Genomic DNA, 16,061 nt, shown 5'->3' with positions numbered 1-16,061 from the left:
ATTTTATTTCCAAGTTATTAGCAGTCAAGCATTAATCGCCTTGCAGAACAATGAAGTTATTTTTGCAAGTTTGCTAAAGAAATTTGGCTTTATTAATCTTTTACCTGAGGCAATCATTTTGTTTGAAGCCAAGTGTTTCATTCTGCAGTATTGGTTAGTTCCAACAGTTCGCTGAATTTCAAGTCCACGTTATCTTCTGCCATGCATGGCATTATGCTATAATGAAGAAACAAAAATTAGATTGGAGAGTACTGGTACTCCAAGAAAATTTACATCCCAAAAATGACACTCAAAAACTTAATATCAGATGGGACCTACTTCATTGACAATCTGGAAAAAATCAATGTGCACTTCAAGCCGAATTATGCTGTTTAGTGTGGTTTACGAAATTCCGGTGATATTGAGAGTATCCTTTGATGCCCTGTTTCTTTTATATTGTAAATATGTATAAAGCACTAAGAGAGCTTACAATACATGTGAGCTTCCTACACCACTGCAGCTCCTCACGCGCAGTAACGCCTCTTTTCTGGCGCTCTCCGGCAACTGAAAAATAGGTTCGATTTACAACAGTCTCCAGATAGTATTGCGAACAGTGGTTCGAAAAGCGTTACTTTCAAAGTTAATTTCTTTTTACGCAAGATGAATTATGTTACGTGTGAGCAAGTGGGATGGATTTCTAAATCACAGAGCTTTTAAAATTGAGCAGTTTGAGGGCCTGCCACTTACAAGAATTCCGAGCCCAGACATTTATCTCACATTTTTAAATTTACTGGCGCGTTTGTGTGATGTATCTAAGTTTAACACACCCCAAGGAAGATCAATATTACGTGTGAAAGCTCAGCTTTGCTTGTAGATATCCTATGTACATTAATACAAGGTGTTTCAAAAATGACCGGTATATTTGAAACGGCAATACAAACTAAACGAGCAGCGATAGAAATACACCGTTTGCCTGAAAATGTACTGTTGTCCCAAGCATATTGCAACAGACATACTTTCGAAATTACAGTAGTTAAAATGGTCAACGGATGGCGCTGCGGTCTGGGAAACTATAGTACGATATTTTCCACATATCCACCATGCGTAGCAATAATATGGCGTAGTGTCTGAATGAAATTACCGAAAACCTTTGACAACGTGTCTGGCGGAATGGCTCCACATACAGATGAGATGTACTGCTTCAGCTGTTCAATTGTTTCTGGATTCTGGCTGTACACCTGGTGTTTCAAGTGTCCCCACAGAAAGAAGTAACAGGGGTTCATGTCTGGCGAATAGGGAGGCCAATCCACGCCGCCTCCTGTATGTTTCGGATAGCCCAAAGCAAACACACGATCATCGAAATATTCATTCAGGAAATTAAGACGTCAGCCATGCGATGTCGCCAGCCACCATCTTGCATAAACCACGAGGTGTTCGCAGTGTCATCTAAGGCAGTTTGTACTGCCACAAATTCACGAAGAACGTCCAGATAGCGTGATGCAGTAATCGTTTCGGATCTGAAAAATGGGCCAATGATTCCTTTGGAAGAAATGGCGGCCCAGTCCAGTACTCTGAGGATGCAGGGACGATGGGACTGCAACATGGGGCTTTTTGGTTCCCCATATGCGCCAGTTCTGTTTATTGACGAAGCCGTCTAGGTAAAAGTAAGCTTCGTCAGTAAACCAAATGCTGCCCACATGCATATCGCCGTCATCAATCCTGTGCACTATATCGTTAACGAATGTCTCTCCTGCAGCAATGATAGAGGCGCTGAGGGGTTGCCGCATTTGAATTTTGTATGGATAGAGGTGTAAACCGGCGCATGAGACGATACATAGACGTTGGCGTCATTTGGACCGCAGCTGCAACACGGCGAACGGAAACCCGAGGCCGCTGTTGGATCACCTGCTGCACTAGCTGTGCGTTGCCCTCTGTGGTTGCCGTACGTCGTCGCCCTACCTTTCCAGCATGTTCATCTGTCACGTTCCCAGTCTGTTGAAATTTTTCAAACAGATCCTTTATTGTATGGCTTTTCGGTCCTTTGGTTACATTAAACCTCCGTTGAATACTTCGTCTTGTTGCAATAACACTGTGTTCTAGGCGGTGGAATCCCAACACCAGAAAAATCCTCTGTTCTAAGGAATAAACCATGTTGTCCACCGCACACTTGCACGTTGTGAACAGCACACGCTTACAGCAGGAAGACGACGTACAGAATGGCGCACCCACCGACTGCGTTGTCTTCTATATCTTTCACATCACTTGCAGCGCCATCTGTTGTTGAAAATTGCAACTACAGTAATTTCGAAAATTTACTGTTGTCCCAAGCATATTGCAACAAACGGTGTATTTCTATCGCTGCTCGCTTAGTTTGTATTGCCCTTTCAAATATTCCGGTCATTTTTGAAACACAGAGAAAAAGTTAACGGTTTATACAGGGTGTGTTTGCGCTACGTAACCACTGATCTTGCTATTGGCTGACTATAACACGTGTCTTACACTCTGAATATCTGCTGTCATCGGCTGACGAGATCACGTGGCATGAGATACTGTATGATTGCCTCACGAAAATACATCTCAACCTCTGTTTCAACGCTCCGGAAACCAACGCGCTGTGCTTTCGTCTAGACGAACCAAGATATATGCAACGTACTCCATTCACCTACCACATCTTGACAATAAAAGTCTTCAGTTTCATAAATACGGTGATTCTAAGTTTGCCTCGCAAACTTATGTCGCTCTGATTCCCCATGTATACATCTGCTTTACATTTGTGATATTTATGAAGGTAGTGACCGCAAGACGTGTAATTTCACATGTCAAACACTGATGATATGCGTCTGTTTCCTTGTAAGAAGCGTCCTCCGTTACTATTTAACATTTTATATGAGTGATGCAAGCATAGTACAATTTCTGAACCGTGATCGGATGTGAACAGTGGACGCCATACACCTCTAAAGATTTATATTGCGGATGTATCACGAAGAATAGATATTTTAAGGATGTAGTTTTTTTAATTTTAAAGTTTGTTACCTCAGTTTGTCGTAGAGAAACCTGCAAGAAGAAAGTATGTCATGTGCTTGAAATATATTTTATACATTCGAATATTAACAGAGTTGCATTCCACACGACTTTTAGGTCGGAATGTGCACCGCTCTAACATTATAGAGTGTTAAGTGCAGAGCTGTGTAGCCTTAGGATCGCATGTGTTTATGATATCTCTTACCAATACGTTCTTAGTACTGACCCCAGACACTAGAACGATACGTTACAATTGATAGCGCAGTTGATATACATAAAATGATTCAAACTCCGTACACATGGAGGATAATCAAGCGTAAAGACCACACGTTTCTTGTTCTTCTTGACTGACTGCTATTGCAACACAACACTTTCGTCTCTACTACTACACACCTGGACATGCGCGCATCTGGAGAAATCTTGTGCACTTGGATGGGTACAGCAAACAAGATTGGTGCGGAACAGTGCTCAGGGACTCGGCTCGCTCTATTACCTCACGAGATGTGAAATGTAGCGGTCTACTTCTGGTCAGCTGCATATTAACTCAGTGACAGTGCTGCAGACAATGTGAGATCTTTCAGTCTCTATCTTTATCCTAAGAATGCGAGAATTCTGTGACCATTGCGTAGGGAATGATCTTAAATTACGCACTACGATCGAAGTGCTACAAATGTGTAGATCGCTGTCTGGTATACTTTGGTGTATATGTTCGAGAACTGACAGTGAATAGATTTACTGCATAGTCATCTATCTACATTCGTAATCAAGGATTGGTTCTCTTAAAGTAGTGTTAATCATGATACAGAAACGGGGAAGCATGCTGCCGCGTCATTGGTCGGTGTTAATATCACGAGAAAATTACAGCATCTTGTCAATGCCTCTGGTGCTCATACTGAAAAAACTATAGGCGGCGGTTAGTAAGAAAACGTCGGCAAGGTCAAACAAGTGGAAAGGTGCATTCAAAGTCCTATTCCTAATCCGTTTCCTAAGGAAACATTTCCATACGTCTATCCTGCGTTCACAGCACCAGAAGTGCACCTGGTGGCAATTTCTAGAACTAACTTTTTCCAGCGTAAAACGGTTGCCTATTATCTCATGAGAATATCTGCCGAGATTCGCTGCCTTACTATACGGCCCACACAGGACCTCTACATCTACATGGATACTCTGCAAATCACATTTAAGTACCTTGCAGAGTGGAATAATACACAATTGTGAAGGTGGTACGATGAACAATCTGATATAGCGTGAGAAAATAACGAACACCTATATCTTTCCGTACGAGCTCTGATTTCCTTTATTTTATCGTATTGTCCATTTCCCCCTATGTAGGTCTGTGTCAACAAAATGTTTTCGCATCCGGAGGAGAAAGTTGGTGAATGGATTTTCGTGAGAATACTCTGTCGCAACGAGAAACGCCTTCTTTTAATGAAGTCTAGCCCAAATCCTGTATCATTTCTGTGAGACTCTCTCCCATATTTCACGATAATATGAAATGTGCTGCCTTTCAACTTTTTCGATGTACTCCGTTAGTCCTATCTGGTAAGGAAGGATCCACATCGCGCAGCAATATTCTAAAAGAGAACGGACAAGTGTAGTGTAGGCAGTTTCCTTAGTAAGTCTTACTTTTCACTAGAGAAGCACGCGATTTCACTAGGTATATTTATCGTTTATTTTTGGAGGATTTGGGGTTACAGTATTCGATCTCGCTACAACAACCCAGTGTTCACTAATGCGTGGATTTGTTTTGATGCTCATTATTAACTCAGGATTATTTGTTGGTAAAAGGTCAAGTATCTTCTCACAACCGTTTACTATTCCCGTGGGCTCATGATCTAAATGCTCGAAATAATTATCAGAGAATACATTTACCACAATTTCGGATGATGTTTTACATGTACCTCCGGAATTAATCATGTATTGTTGCCGACATATCGAGGGTAAATTAAAGTCACCACCAACTATAATCGTATGAGTCAGGTACATGTTTGACTTCAAATTCAGGTTTTCTTTGAACCTTTCAGCAACTGTATCACCTGAATTGGGAGGTCGGCAAAAGGATCCAATTATTTTATTCCAGTTGCCATCAGTGACCTCTGCCCATACTAACTCACAGGAAGTATCTACTTTAATTTCGCTGCAAATTGACCTACGTCTGACAGCAACGAACCCGCCACCGCTAACCGTGTTTAGCCTATCCTTTCGGAACACCGTTAGATACGAGCGCGGCCGAAATTTTTGCGAAGAACCTGTCTTCAGCCAGCTTCCAGTCCCTATAACGATTTGAGCATCAGTGCTTTCCATTAGCGCTTGGAGCTCCAGTACTTTCCCAACACAGCTACGACAATTTACAACTGTTATACCGATGGTTCCTGTATGTACTGTACGTTCTTCCTGTCTTCGGCCTGCACCCTTTGTGACTGAAGCCCGTTTTGTGTTTTCCCGAGACCTAAAAACCCGCCCAGCCCCTGCTACCGGTGTAGCCGCCTTGTGCGTATAGTGGACACCTGAGCTATCCAGCGGATCCCGAAACCCAATCACCCTTTGGCGCAAGTCGACGAATCTGCAGCCTACACGGTCGCAGAACCGTCTGAGCCTGTGATTCACACCCTCCACTCGGCTCTGTTCGAGAGGTCCGCAATCGGTCCTGTCAACTATGCTGCAAATGGTCAGATCTGCTTTCACCTTGCAAGCAAGACTGGCAGCCTTTACCACTTCTGTTAGCCGCTTGAAACCAGATAGAATCTCTTCTGATCCAAAGTGACATCATTGGTACCGACGTGAGCCACCACCTGCAGTTGGCTGCAACCTATGCTCTTCATGGCATCCAGGAGGACCTGTTCCACATCTGGAATGACTCCACCCAGTATGTGCACTGAGTGCACATTGATCTTCTTTCCCTTCTTGGCAGCCATGTCCCTAAGGGATCCCATAAGGAGCCTAGCGTTGGCGCTCCCAACTATCAATAATCCCAATAATCCCACCCTCTGTGATTGTCGCCTCTCCTGTTTCAACCTACAAATGCAGGCAGCGTCTTGCTGCGACAGCGTCAGCCACAGACAGCGCCTGGAACCTGTTTGTCAGACAAACCGGGGAGGCCTTACGGTCGGCCGCCTGGGAACTCTTTCGCCACCTGCTACACCGTGGGGCGACGTCCCACTCGATCACAGGTGACGGGCCAGCATCAGTGCGAGTTGTAACTGGGCTGTCCAGCGGTGAGAACCGATAGGAGGATTCGGACGCACTGGATGTCAATTGAATCCCCACGGCAAGTCCACAACAGTGGTGCCCTTCCACTGCACCCTCAAGCTGTGTAACCGAAGCCGTCACAGCCTGAAGCTGAGAGCGAAGCGACGCCAACTCGGCTCGCATCCGCACACAAAAATCGCATTTGCTGCCCATACTGAAGACCGTTGTCCCGCATAATTTAGTTTTCCACGTACTAACGGCACGTGCAGCGCAACTCTACTGTATACCCTGACGAAAACGCAGGGACTGTGTAATAGATTAGCAGACAGAGATTCAAAAAGCTAACTACCGAAGCACTCAGAGGAAACTAAATAATTTGCCCACGATTAGGAACTTTCAATACGTCACAAAATCGATTTACTTTCCGACTCAAACGAAAACGCGACAACTGTGACTTATTTTAACACGCAGAAACACAAGAAACTAAACGATTAAAGCACAGATATTACAAAATTCGCTCCTGGTTAGGAACCCGTAAAAGTCACAATACCGGTTATTTTCCTGTTATTGCTTGTGTCGCTGTCGGCTACTGCCGCCTTACTGAGTACCTGTACTTTAGTCTTCCATAGCCAAACGAAGTTCTGGAGGTAAATTATACACTAACTGCACAAAAACGACTACGTTTATTGTTACATGTTGTACCTGAACTGCTTCCACACATTCGTCACACAGTGCTAAGAAGTTCGTATTTTTCATTTGTCAAACATACTGAGATAACGGACACACAGCAAAACTAACGTAGCAATTTTATGATTGAAAGTGAAAAGTCAGCACCTTATTTTTAATCCCTTGTTCCCGTTAAGAAATATGTATCTACCAAAGAATCAGCTACACTGTCCGCCCCTGGTAGCTGAGTGGTCAGCGCGTCGGGATGTCATACCTAACGGCCCGGGTTCGATTACCGGCTGGGTCGGAGATTTTCTCGGCTCAGGGCCTTTGTGTTGTGTTATCATTTCATCCCCATCGACACCAATTCGCGCGTAGTGGCGTCAACACTAAAGACTTGCACTAGGCGAACGGTCTCCCCCACGGGAGGCCCTAGCCACACGTCATTTCCATTTCCATCAGCTACACTAGTTGATTACGAATCTAGTTTTTCCTCGTATCTTGATGAAACAGAACTTGGAACTGCAGTACTCCAGCTACCTCACAATGTTTGACTCTGCAGCTTTTCTGCAGTTTGTAAAACCAAGTAAAACCTAACTGGATCGTAGGTTCTTTTTGCCTTCTAATTTATATGTACCTCCTCCGGTAAATCTACAATTCTTCCTGTAAGCTCATTCTCATGGCCCTTTAATCTGTAAGCGGAATTGTTATCCTTCACTAAAGCGACAAATTCGTTACACAGTGTGTGTACGGACCCTAGCATAGTGAACAAACAGTTGCAGCGCGTGCGGAACTTTGGCTCGAAGCATGAGCAGAAGCCACTTCATATCATTTAACATCGTAAATGTGGCTGAGTGCTGTTATATAGTTAGCACCACACAGAAGGCTTTCGCGAATTTCCAAAGCTGCTGTTGCATAGTTTTTTGTCTCCGACCAGGGTTCCAATACAACATGTCCGGCGAAATTTTCGTATCGTTCCCTCTCTTGCGCGTCTTCTCGTAATATTTACTTCCGTGAGCTTAAAGGCCGGGAATTCGGCTATAAATAAAACGTTATTCAAACTAGACCAATCTGTGTTTATGTAATGTGCCGTAAGTGTCAAATAATGCACGTTTTATACGAATCAGTCCGCATATCAACTGTCGTAGTCAATTTTTTATTAATAACTTACGTAATAACAAAATGTCTTATCCGGTTTTGGACTGCAAGAAGCCTCTGTTCTGATATGTCTACTTACAGCAGATATAATTGATATGACGTCTAAAACGCTGACTTCTCGATTATGTGCACCCATATAAATTTATTCTTGGCCTATTTGGTTTAAACCTTCATCAGACACCCCTCTCACTTCTAAAAGGTGTCATGTCCTTAGCACACATTGTAACAAACTTCGCTGCTACGTTTTACTACTACCTACATTCCTGAAGGTGTCAGTGTGGGATTTTTTACAAATCCATTTCTTTAAATCAGTTGTTCTCGATTAGAAAAACAGTAACTTTGACCAGTTACATATCCTGTAGACTGTTTTAGTATACAACAAATATTTGTTCCTTACTTCGCTTTTTAGTCTCTCCCATTTCTTCTACGTTTACTCATTGGTTTCAGTTTTACTTGTTAGTGCACTTCCTCACTCTGCGTGATTACAAACACACCACGAATGAGAAGCCTGTGCTAAATGTAGTCGCGCAGGGATAAAGACACGTTTAACGCTTTTGGAGTCAAACATTACATGTGACTCGGTCATGGTCTCTACGCTAGGCCACTTACCCTAACTGGACAGCCTACCCACATTAGTTGTGTTCAGCACACCTCACATTTTGTGCTAGATAACTGTCATGCAGGACTAGCCTGTCCCATCATTAACTGCTGTACTGGACACACACACACACACACACACACACACACACACACACACACACACACACACACACACACACACACACACACACACACACACACACCATTTTAAGGCAGTCTACACGACGCACACTCCGACCGACTACACTGAATAACTTCAGCGCCGCCCGGCTCCTAGCGTTGGTTGTGACGTTCAGTTCTGTGATATACCGCTTAGTATTCCACAGGAAAAGAATTCGTATTTGGCTTGGTTGTTTCCGAATTATCAAGACCAGAAAAAGCCATGATAAAGCCATGATAAAGCCGTGGGTATTGGAATGGATCATACAATGGATCTAGTGCACCTACTCTGTGTTACTTACGGAGCTCGGACCCGAAAATTTTTGGAATTATTTAAGAGTGGATGAAAAATGCTCTTCGGAGCGCGTGAACGTCGTCAAACGATAGCTACATCACGATTTCTGGCCACTGGCGGAATTTACGAGGAACTCAGATTCAGCGCAATTAATCCCGACTATTATCTAAAATGATTCTTGAAACCTGCAAAGTAACTCGTAATGACATGAGGAAATATTCGTGATAAAGCAAAAGCGAAACGAAAATGAAATTATATTCATGTAAACTTTATGAATTTATGTTCGGATGTAATATTTATTCATAATGCCCCTCGTAAGTTCGAGAAATTCATTACAAATTAGAAGAAGACTGAAAATGGCAACGGCGCATATTATGTAACAAATTCAGCAACATATTCATAAGACATGAAGCACTTAACAGTTGTTAGAACTTATGAAAAGCCCTTCACTTTCCTCTTGATAGCAGAAGGGGCTGACGATAGGTTGCATTTTTGTAACACTTCTAATGATGAACCAGGCGTATTTCATGAATAAAAGTCCATCGACTGTCTGTATTTCGGTTTTTAGTTTTTATTTTCGATACGTATCGGGAAAAAATGAAAATCAAGTCTGTCTATTTAAGGGTATCAGGCTTCATTTCCGAAGGGTATCGGTAATAAAACCGACAGACAGACGACTAACTGAACTTAAGAACTTTCAGCATTGCAGTGCGTCAGCAATCGTAATTATCTAAATAAATTATGAATAATCCGCCTCGACTGCGAAAATTCCCGGTGTTTACCCAGGTTTCAACGTGGATAACCACGCCTTCTTCAGAACAAAATACGGCCTGCTCAGCCACTTAGCATTTTGGCGATGTAGCGACAGTGATGGTTTCTGTTAGCAGAAATTGTGTGGTTTTATCCGTTAACAACATTTGAGATTTTCTTTCCACCGTCCCCCGCTCACCGCCCCCACACCATTATCCGTTAAGGTGTCAAGTTTTGCAGACCGTTTGCTCTGTGAGTTACAACTTAATGGTTCCCGCATGTAGTATGGTTTGGAACCGATTGCACTTTACTATGTCCTCATGCATAGCCATTTCTGTATGTTAGTTGTAATTTTTACCTAATTTTGTTGCCTCTATATTAGTTAGTGGCTGACGCACGACCTGTGCGCAACGTTGGTCGAGAATTAATATGTCGTAATTTCCGCATCAACGCATGTATCACTATTTGGGCGACAACTTTTTGTAGTTACTTAGGCCCCGATTCATGTTAACTGTTGTATCCCGTTTCTATGCATAAGAAGAGCCTTTCTTAGCCGCGCGCATGCGCAGAGATTGTCGACAGTCGCTCAGGGGAACAGCCGGCGAGGCATTAGTGCAGTGGAGAGCCTGTGACCCAACGCACGTTGGCTGGGGCGAGGCAGCACACAGTTAAGTAGTGTTATTGACTTGGTACGGATGTACCGTGTAATGTTAATAAATTTTATGGGGACCTGCCGTTGTGGGTGTTCATTTTAGAAATTGACTATGCCCATTTAGGCAAGCTGTTTTTTATTTTGTTTTGAAGAAGGCGTGGTTATCCACGTTGAAACCTGGGTAAACACCGGGAATTTTCGCAATCGAGGCGGATTATTCATAATTTATTTTGACTAATTGAACCTCGCAAGTGGTGACTGAAAAGGAACTGTTGTCAGGCGGTTTGCACGGCAGACTACACAATTTGTAGGGCGAATGAGGAGGGGGCTGCGACTGTTTGCTGGTCTTACTTAACCAACCGACCGCAACGAAAAATCGGTCGGTCTTTCGATCAACAAGCAACACTCGTACAATTACTAGGTCTGTCGGGCAACAAGCTGCGCACGCACAATTTATCGGTCGGTCGATAAACCGGAGCATATGTAGGGTCCTTTACTGACAATGAGACTGACAATAATTGAATGAGAGAAAGAGCTCGAGTAACTAGCTTTCGCAGCAGTAGATTCCGATATCTCATAACAGGCTTCTGACAACAGCGTTGAAGCATTTGAATACTGTACCTTGCCAGCTATGTAGTATACCGATGCAAACATTACGACAGCTCACTGGCCACATCACTGGAAAGTTACTGGCAATGCTTGAGACAAGCTCGGCTAAGTAGATCAGCACGATTTCTCGCAGTTGGCTTGTAGCCTCAGAGAGGTTCCTCGAAACTACTACGAAATTAACGAGCAAGATTACGCAATGGTTAGCACATTGGACTCACAGTCGGGAGACTGATAGTTCAAACCTGCTTGCGGCCATTCAGGTACAGGTGTCCTAAATTGTCGGGAGCAAATGCTGGGATGGTTCCTTTGAAAGGACACTGCCGACTTCCTACTCCACGCTTCCATATTCCGAGCCTGTGTTCCGCCTCGTTGTCGACACGATGTTAAACTTGAACCTTCTACTCCTCCAGCTACGAAATAGAGTTAATATTTTCCCAGATCTGAGGGAATTAGATTAGGAAATGAGACGCTATTTGGGGAGCAAAATAACTGACGATGCTCGAAGTAAAGAGGATATGAAATGTAGACTGGCAATGGCAAGGAATGCGTTTCTGAAGAAGAGGAATTTGTTAACATCAAGTGTAGATTTGTCAGGAAGTCGTTTCTGGAAGTATTTGTATGGAGTGTAGCCATGTATGGAAGTGAAACAGGAAGAGAATAGAAGCTTTCGAAATGTGGTGCTACAGAAGAATGCTGAAGATTAGATGGGTAGATCACGTAATTAATGAGGAGGTATTGAATAGAATTGGGGAGAAGAGGAGTTTGTGGCAGAACTTGACAAGAAGAAGGGACCGGTTGGTAGGACATATTTTGAGTCATCAAAGGATCCCAAATTCAGCATTGGAGGGCAGCGTGGAGGGTAAAAATCAGAGGATGACCAAGAGATGAATACACTAAGCATATTCAAAAGAATGTAGGTTGCAGTAAGTACTGGGTGATGAAGTTTGCACAGGATAGAGTAGCATGGAGAGCTGCATCAAACCAGTCTCAGGACTGAAGACCACAACAACAACAACATGGGTACCACAATTTGCCCACGGAACGTGGAGTCACTATAAACGTGTGCGCTATAGTTTGTGAACGATTCTCCGCTATTCATCAGGAAGTAATTAAAATTTGTGCCAGAACCAAAACATTTATCCGGCTGTGTTGGCTATCATCGGAGACCAGGTAAAGGAAACAGAGGCAGCTCAGCGTCGGAAAGAGGGAAGTCGCATTTGGCATTGGTTTAAGTATAAACAAACTTTATTTGCGTAAATTAAGGCGTATATAACACCCCTCCACACGCACCAATTTATCGGCTGCCAGATGATCAATTCCGTTGCACCATACACACGTCCCGACAGACTGAACTCAGCGATTATAGTGCGGACCTGCTGTCGTAATTTGTTTATTTTATTAGTTCGTTGTGTTTGCCCTACGGCATCCCGCTTATTTTTTCACAGAAGCAAAAACGGGGTTTGCTTTGCCTGTTTCACAGGCAACAAGGAAAAATAGCCGAGAGATAGCTGTGGGCAAAGAAGTGGCAATCGCAGAACGGGTGAATCGTGCATTTCGGAACTGCTCAACATCATAAAACCATTCTTAAGGGAAAATACTGCAGTCCTGACAGACGTTGTTAAGTCCGAGGAGAGAGAGAGTTAGCTACGTATATTACAATTTCTCGCGAATGGCAGCAGGTGTAAGATTCAGTGCTCTTCTGCCGCCACAATTATAAACTAAATCACGTTGCACATTTCAGGAACAATTTTATAGTTGACTGAGAAAATGCATTGTGGTAAAGCAAAATAAATACAACAAAAGACGTTCGTGAAAACAATTTATTTATGGACGTAGCACAACAAGATGACCTGTTAATTTCAGAGACTCATATTCGGAGAAGAAAGACTACACATGGTGTCGACACACCTCATCTAATGAATACAACAGACGCGTAAAAAATGAAGCATTTAGCGACTGTTAGACATGAAGAAAAAAAATAAATTTTTTTCAGTACTTACAAAAATGAAGCAAGTATATTTTATGAATTAACGTCCATGGCATGTCGATTCTTCGGATTTTAGATTTCATTTCCGATAAGTATCGGAAATAAAACCTGAAAACAGAAATAAAGAAGGGCGACAGACTTAACCTCGTGTTGCACATAGAGACACCATTATGTATTCGGTAAAAAATGAAACAGGTGCTTAATTTCCTGCATCGCCGTGAATACATCAGCAGTCTTTAAATTTCTTTAAATACTCTGTCCTTAAAGTTTCATCCTCCTCGGACGTCCACATGTACATTAGAATAGCATTTAATTCCGTGTGCTGTGACAAAACATGAATTTTAGTCGGGCGGCTAGCACGATCGCGCTACACTCGACGCAATCTGTTCGGTCGGCTATCGAGTGGTGCGACGCGCCCGACAGTGAAAAGTTCGTCGGTCGGTCAAAACACCGACACGCAGCCAATTTGTCGGACTGTCGGTGGTTGAGGCGCCACAAGAGGCGCTGCTGATGAGTCACGCGATCAGTCTGACCGCTGCGACAGACGAAAGGAAGAGCTGTAAATCATTCTTCCTGCTTTTCTGAAGTTGTGAAGTGATATCTGGAGTTGTTTGAAGGAGTTGGTGTTGGAGTAGTGTTCGCTGTTGTTGGAGTTGTATTTTTTGTCGCCGTTGCAGTTTTTGTTGTCATTGCAGTTTTTATTGTTTTCATTGTTGACAGTGGAGGTGTTTTTGTTGTTGTTGGTGGTGGTGGTGGTTGAGGTGTTTTTGTTGTTGTTGCTGTTGCTGGTGGTGATATTGGTGGTGGTGCTGCTGGTTGTCGTGATATTGGTGTTGCTGCTGCTGGCGTTGGAGGTAACAGTCACGGTAAGTGAACTCACTTATATTTCTGCACTGTTTATTTTTGGATTAGAGATTTGCTTTCTGTCATTGACTTCCAAATTCTTAACCATTTAACTCAAAAGGTCTGTGGTGAAGGCTGTGAGAAGGAAAGTTTGCAAACCGAGCAAACGTGGCATAGTGTTTTCAGCATTTTCGGGAAGACAGTGAACGGATATAAATTTCGTTGTTTGTGATAATCGCGAAAGCTAAATTGTATTTCCTTTTTGTAAATGTTTTATTAAACTCACCTGTATTTTAGGGCAGCATTACTCATTGAAAAGTAGAGGTGGATCAAACGGGGCGGAGGGAGGGGCATGGGGAGGGGTGAGGGGTATCTTAGGAGGCAGTATGCGCTGGGTAGTAGGGACCTGAAAGACGAAAAAAGTTTTCACAGCGCAAACGTGGAAATAAATTTAAACAGCTCTTACGAATTTCGCGTTCTTGCCAGTAATAAAGGAGGTCGAAGGAGGACTATGGTTCATTTCTGTTGCAGTGCCATAGCGCTCTGAACAATCTTCTTTCATTCATTCACTGTTTTTTCTAGCGGAAGTATGCAACAGCGATGGAATAGATCTTATGGAAGGAAGGAAGGAAGGAATGGAAATAGGAAGATTAGGTTTAAAGTTCCGCCGACATGGACATGATTAGAGGCGGAGCACAAGCTCGGACTGTGAAAGGGTACGGCTGATTTCCTTCCCCATTCTTGACAAAGGAATCGTCCCGGAATTTGCCTGGAGCAATTTAGGGAAACCACGGAAAACCTAAAACCGGATGGCAGAACGCGGGTCTGAACCGTTGTACTCCTGACTGAGGGTCCAGCGTGTAACCACTGCCCACTTCGCTCGTTAGTGTTTTCATAAACTTCGATTACATATCGTAACTCGTTTCGACAACTGTGTGAACATTGCTTGCATAACGCAACTTGTTTGGACATGAGAGAGGAGCCGTAATATTATGCTGCTGTTAATTATCGCCCTCCTGTCCGCCCAAATAATAAGCTACACTGTCCGCCCCTGGTAGCTGAGTGGTCAGCGCGATGGCATGTCATACCTAATGGCACGGGTTCTATTCCAGGGTGGGTCGGAGATTTTCTCCGCTCAGGAACTGAGTGTTGTTGTCTTATCATTTCTTCCTCTCCGATGCGCAAGTCGACCAAGTGGCAAAAGACTTTAACCAGGCGAACCGTCTACCCGATGGGTGGTCCAAGCCACACGACATTTCTATTTACCGCCCTCTCAACTCGAATTATCCAATATAGAAATTGAATTTCGTTTTTGTAAATTTTTATTAAAATAACTACCAGCATGATGTCACTTACAAATTCTAGTATTTGAAAAATGTTGGAACTATTCGGTATTAGAAGCTTTCTGTATCTACGATAGTAATAATCTCCTAGAAATAATTACGTAATTTCGATACGTTATTAGTTTTTTATTTTTTACCCACCAAAAATTTGACCTTACGCCTGAGCGGATCATCAGTCAGCTTAAGAACGTCTTAACTACAACGTAGTTGCAGCATTGTCCGTGATGGGAAATATTATGGCTTAAACAGTGACTAAATAATTCGGATTGTTAAGCCTCTCAAGCGTCAGTGAGAATTCTGTAATGCCTCACCCGTAACCGCTCCTCCCTTTCACGGACGCCAACTGTATTGCGGAGTTCGTAAGTTGTAAGCGGTACCTTTCACAACGTACCACTGTGGTGTAGGTCAAGTCGAGACGAACAATTCGATATACTTCCTATGCACCAAGCACGGGAACTGCCTCATTGTCGGTAAATGTTACGTATTTCAACCTGTTAAATTTTTCAGTATGGAGCAGATATAAACACTGGGCTTCGCAGCCTGTCAGAGTTTGTGGTAACAAATTATTGGCCTTTGAAACTTCCTGGCAGATTAAAACTGTGTGCCGGACCGAGACTCGAAATCGGGACCTTTGCCTTTCGCGGGCAAGTGCTCTACCAACTGAGCTACCCAAGCACGACTCACGCCCCGTTCTCACAGCTTTACTTCCGCCAGTACCTCGTCTCCTACCTTCCAAACTTTACAGAAGCTCTCCTGCGAATCTTGCAGAACTAGCACTCCTGAAAGAAAGGATATTGCGGAGACATTGCT

Source organism: Schistocerca gregaria, chromosome 6 (genome assembly GCF_023897955.1).
Source record: "Schistocerca gregaria isolate iqSchGreg1 chromosome 6, iqSchGreg1.2, whole genome shotgun sequence".
In the NCBI taxonomy this organism is placed as follows: domain Eukaryota; kingdom Metazoa; phylum Arthropoda; class Insecta; order Orthoptera; family Acrididae; genus Schistocerca; species Schistocerca gregaria.
The sequence above is the reverse complement of the archived record's forward strand: the minus strand, read 5'-3'. Positions refer to the sequence as shown.